The sequence below is a fragment of the Hyperolius riggenbachi genome, chromosome 4, assembly GCF_040937935.1.
Source record: "Hyperolius riggenbachi isolate aHypRig1 chromosome 4, aHypRig1.pri, whole genome shotgun sequence".
Lineage (NCBI taxonomy): Eukaryota > Metazoa > Chordata > Amphibia > Anura > Hyperoliidae > Hyperolius > Hyperolius riggenbachi.
In genome coordinates, this window is record NC_090649.1 from 443690778 (window position 1) to 443696665 (window position 5888).

At 44.8% G+C, this 5888-nt stretch overlaps 1 long non-coding RNA gene across 1 annotated transcript; it reads right to left on the minus strand.

The window, feature by feature from the left end:
• Positions 1-3982: 3982 nt before the first annotated feature.
• LOC137504342 (uncharacterized) lies at positions 3983-5134 on the minus strand. Its single transcript, XR_011019466.1, has 2 exons — positions 5046-5134; positions 3983-4586 (listed from the first exon to the last, which is right to left on the minus strand). It is a non-coding gene; the product is annotated as an uncharacterized lncRNA (long non-coding RNA).
• Positions 5135-5888: the final 754 nt, after the last annotated feature.

The following is a 5888-nucleotide window of genomic DNA, read 5'->3' on the forward strand; positions in this document are numbered from 1 at the left end:
GCCCAGGAGCTCCAATGATGGAGGTCTTACTTAGGTCCAAGACGATCCAATGATATGGCTGTGGCTGAGGTCCCAGTCAATCCAATGATGGAGCAGTCACTGAGGTCCCAGCTTATCCAATGATGGAACGCTCTCTGAGATCCCAGTGGTCCCAGATGTTGGGCCGTCTATGTGCGAATCTGAGTGAGCGGTTGATGCAGGTAGACCGGGGACAGTGTGACACTGCTGTGTCATACCCAATCACTGACCCCACCCAAGTGTAGACCATCACCAGCACTACACAATGCCAGACCCCAATTACCAACCCCCCCCCCCCCAGTGATAGACCATCACTGACAGGACACAATGCCAGACCCCAATTACCAACCCCCCCAGTGATAGACCATCACTGACAGGACACAATGCCAGACCTGTTGTGCCAGACCCCAATTACCAGCTGTGACGAATCAACGTTTATTCGTCCTAAATAAGTAGTTAGAGCCTTATAAAATATTCCCTGTCGCCACTATTAAAAAGTGACAGCAGATAGGTAAAGGCTTGGTTTATAAAAAGATCAGGGAAGCCAGGGGTAACACAGTTCCTCTCCCTAGTCAAATGTAGCAAACATTGACTCCTCTAATTACAACTTCTCTCACCTCAGTGTGACCTAAGTGGGTTTCCTGGCCCAGGACCCCCCAACCAGGCAGAGAGAAAGAAATCTCACACCTACACTGCCCTCATCCAGACTTGGTGTCTTCTCAGTTCCGTACTTGAATAGAGCCAACCCAAGGGGGTCTCTCAGGATTACCTCAGCTGAAGGATCAAAGGGAATCCCTCTCCCAGCTGACCCCCATGTGGCCCTGAGATGCCTATATTCATATGTTCTCCATATTTTCCTCATAATTCATGGCATAGGAAGTTCCTAGGCCGCTGAAAAGTGCACCAGTTCTGAGGTTCAACTTGGTACAGGTGCTGAGAGAGTTTGGACAAGCTAGTTACTTCCAAACTCAGACTACAAGGGGAGAAGTAAAAAATTGTGTTATGATTCATATCTGGTCCTCGTGTTTGGTACCAAATGATTCCTAACATCACGCTGGTTATGAATATTCATTCGGGTTCTTGATATTACCTACGGGCATGCCGAGAGCGGGCAAAATATGAATTGGCCCAAAATCTTTGCCTAACAAAGCAATCTGTTCTGCCGGACAGGTATATTTATCTGTGGGCTAATGTAAGCTGTGTGTATGTAGTTTTAGAATAAAACTAACAATTTTATCGTTCAGTCTTGTGTCTGTTCTGGTCATCTGATTGCTGCTATAACGAATCTGCCCTCTGAGGAGTCAGTCATACTACCGCATTGTTTTATTATTTGCTTATAAATTGTTGATTTGCTAGCTAGGTTGTAAATAACCGTTTCTTCCTTCTAGGATTAGCTAGTATCCGATTTCCTGTGTGAAATCAATAACTTTAGTTTCTCGATTGGATACAATTCGAGATTGCATCATATATGGACCCAGTGACCTTTCTTTAAATGTCACATTGCTCACAGTCTTTAAGCCGTAGGAAGTCACTATTCCCTGAACGGTGACTGGAGCATGTCGAACGTGATTGGGCTGGCTACCGTATTATAATAGCATTGGGGTCTCTTCACCCTAGTTGGAGACTGTCTGCTCCTCAATCTTACAGTGGTGGCAGTGAATTTACCTGATTTCCAGCGCGAAATCGATATTCTTAGTTTACCGATTGTATATACAATCTGGATTGTACATGTATGGGCACCTCCAACCAATCTTAACCGTTTACTACGCACACAGTGAATTTGCCTCCAGCAGTCTCTAGTGCATGAGCCCTGCATGGCAACAGTGGCCTAGTAATACGAGATTGGTGAGGGACTGTCCCATTACATATTGTCGGAAGCTGCGCGACCAATCTTTATTGTCAGTCTGTTCATCGTACTTCCTGCGCAGGCTAACGGGAGCAGATTAAACGGGATTGGCGCACTCTGTCACATTAACCTTCTACCTCTGACGATGCAGCAACCGGTCTTCGTTGTCCGTCTGCACCCGTACTTACTGCGTACGCTAACGGGAGCTGATTTCGACGGGATCGCGGGGCTGGATTGTCACACCAGCCCCCCAGTAATAGACCATCACTGACAGTACACAGTGCCACAGACCTGCTGTGCCAGATCCAAATTACCAAACCCCCAATAATAGACCATCACTGACAGGACACAATGCCAGACCTGCTGCGCCAGACCCCAATTACCAGTCCCCCAATAATAGATCATCACTGACAGGACAAAATGCCAGACCCCAATTACCAACCCCCCCCCCCCCCCCCCCCCCAGTGATAGACCATCAGTGACAGGACACAATGCCAGACCTGCTGTTCTAAACCCCAACTGGCCTAACTCCTATTCTGGCCCCTTGGCATGAGCCTAGCAAGAAATCTTGAAGAGTATACCAGTCAAGTCCCCAATAGACAGCTCCCTAGTGTGTGATCCTCAATAGTTATCTCCCCAGGAAGTGTACCCAGCATTTTCTGTGCTGAAGACATTAAGGGATGCCCTCTGGAACTAATGGGACATCAGGGTGTCACCAGTAAAGAAAGCAAGGGCCAATACAAACCTGTCAATACAAACTGCTGTGCTTCTTCTCTGAACTAGCATGTCCTGCTCAGTCTAATCTATACTCAATGTGTCTCACATGTGCCAGTATGTACAATGACAGGATCCTCCAGTAGTCCAGTGAGTGGCCCTCTAGGTACATGTTTGATTTTCCCTTTCTGAAAATACAACAAAAGTTTGATATTTACCTCACTATGCATAGTGCAGAGGCTCCCCAGATCCTCTAACAGCCCATCGTTCCAGCAATGGGTCCCTGTACCTATGTAACTTAGTTCAGATCAAATAGGTTTCTTCTGGCTGGCGCATCCTTACTGGGCATTAGCGAATATGGTCTGTGCGTGCCCAGTAGAGAAGGAAGCACTCATGCGTACAGGAAAAACTTGTGCACAAGAGTTCCCTTCTACTGGGCATGCACGGACTGTACTCACACATGCCCAGTCTGGATAGGCTCGTCTATGGTTGAGAGCAGGGTTAGACGATGAAGAGGGACCCTGGTGCTGGGACAGTGGGATGTACAAAGATCTAGGAGGCCTCTGGACCATTCTGAGGCTTCCAACTATCGAGGTAAGGATCTAAATTTTATTTTTCAATACAGGATTGCTTCCAGAACAGGCTAATTGAAATCTACGCTCTGTTTGGGACCGGTTATCCCTGCCAGGATGTAGATTTCAATTAGCCTGCCGCACGCTACCGCCAATCGTGCAACTGCAGCCCACTCGCCCTGGTGTCGGAATGACAGCAGAGCTCCGTGAACTGGTCAGGAGCCGCTTTTAATGATTCCTGACCCTGTTGATCACTGCGAGCCAATCACATTGGCCCGCAGTGAACACAGGATAAGTAGCCAATGAAATCGGCTCTTGCCTGCCTCACTGAGCTCTGTTGTCATAGTGAAAGCAAGGCGAGAGGGCTTCAGCAACGGGAGAGCAGTGTGAACGGTGAAAGTGATGGGTCCATGCTAAGTGACGTTGGTGAGCCATGTTTTTTGTGCCAGCAGTCTCCGATTCCTTGAAATGAACCCGAGGTGTAAATAAACTGATGAGATAAAAAAAATTATATTTATCCTCCTACTCCTAAAAATGATTTTTTAAGTTTCCCATGGTTATCTTTTATATTTAAATATTCACAAAATAGGTTGAATGTTTTACTGTCTCTACTCAGTGGCAGCCTATTAAGTGTCCCAGAATGAAAATATATGAACTATTGCCCTTGTCCTACCTCTCCCCATCCTCAGAAGGTGTATTCTGCCAAGAAAATGCTTATGCTGTAATTAGCTTATCAGTGATGTTTACTATATTACTGACAAGACAGAAGCTGTCACTTCCATGCCTAGAAATTAACTCTTTCAGGTAGCAAAATAATGCAAGTAAAACAGCCTGATTATTAATATGTTTTGTACTGTACATACACAAGTTTATCTCATGTCACATATTGCCTTGGGTACAATTTAAGGGGCCAGAGTACTCAAGTGCGGCACTGCTGCTAAAGGGGGTTAGAGTGCACATAAAAATAAATTACAACAGAAAATCCTCTTCCTAGGCTCCACCTCTTCTATCCTATTTTCATCATCCATAGAGGTTGTCATTCCACATGTATTCAACAAATTCTAAGATGTTTAACAGATTTACACATTTGATTTGATAAAAAAAAAACATTGAAACAAGTTCTCAACAGATTTCTTTCTCAATCAAAATGTGGATCGGAACTCAATCCTTAAAGGCTGTTCTTTCATCGATCAAGCATGGTGGAAGCAGGCAGTACTCCATCATTGGCTGCATGGCTTTATACTGCATCCAGGGGTATGACATCAAGAGGTGACAGTGTTCCAATTCATTTCTGCTAACATTTCTCCTAACATGGGATTCATATCAGAAGAAACAAGCCAGTAAAATGACAGATAATCCCCAATACCTTCTCATTCAAGGAAGTAGTAGTTGTTCACAGGGTCAGGCATACATCTAAGAGGGTACGGTATGCTCAACTGCAGAAAAAAAAATTATAATAAAAATGTTAACCTCACCTTCAATAAACCTATTCCAAATCTGGCCACAAGGTGGCAGAACAAGTACACGGAAAATACAGGTTTGCAGTAATAAAATGTTTCTGTATCCTGTTCATCACCAGTAGTGTTCTGTTATTCGGCACCAACTGGGGTCGCTGATGCCGGATAAGTGTGTTTTCTGGTTGCCACAAGGTTAAAAATAGGCCGAGCTAATACAATATTACAATCCACTCTATATACATTATACATACCGTGAACTCTGTGTTCAATGTTAAAATATAATAAATTAATGTATATATTAACCTTGGTGGAGCCGTGGAACCCAGTGTTTAAAGGACCTTAACATTTTAAATACATGTAAACATACAAATAAGAAGTACGTTTCTTACAAAGGAAAATGAGCCATATATTTTTTTCTCCTATGTTGCTGTTACTCACAGTAAGTAGTGGAAATCTGACATTACCGACAGATTTTGGACTTGCCCTTCTTCTCATTGGGGGGGAAGGGGTTCTCAAGGTTTTCTTTAATTTTGTAAAAGCACTTAGTGTATGGCAGTTGCTCCATCCAACTTCCAAAAAAGTATGCAGCGTACACGGGGGCTGGTCAGCATTTGTATGAATCTTTTTTAGGGAATGTCTTCATAAAGAACACAGACCATGCTGAGAATCCCCTATGGAGAGATGGACTTGCCTAAAATCTGTCGGTAATGTCAGATTTATAATACTGTAAGTGACAGCAACATAGGAGAAAAGTAATTTATGGCTCATTTTACTCTGGAAGAACAGAACTTCTCAATTGTATGCGTTTTAAATTTTAAGATTTTCATGACAGTTCATCTTTAACCACTTAAGTACCAGCGGTCTCTGCCCCCTTAAGGACTAGAGACTGCTGGTACCAGCATCGGCGGAAACCCGACGAATATCAGCACTTACTGCCACAATCGTCCTACACGTCGCACGTCAGGAACCTGGGCCACCCACTCTGCCGTCTCTATGAGCCAGTGAGATGCGGCGAAAGATGTCAGGTTTGAGCGGCGCGATCGGCGGGGAGCAACGGAAACTGCGGATGCGTGCAGCGGCGGCTAATTGAAATCTACGCCCTGCCAGCCAGCAGCCCACCAAAACAGGGCGTAGATTTCAATTAGCTCAGTCCGAAAGTACAACAAAGCCCACAAACAGCCTAAGAAGTTGGCCTTCACCACTGTGAGTACTACTAGCTATTTGTGCTCGTTTCTTGAGACTGCTGGATAGTTGAGTTCTGGATAACTGGGACTGCATTGT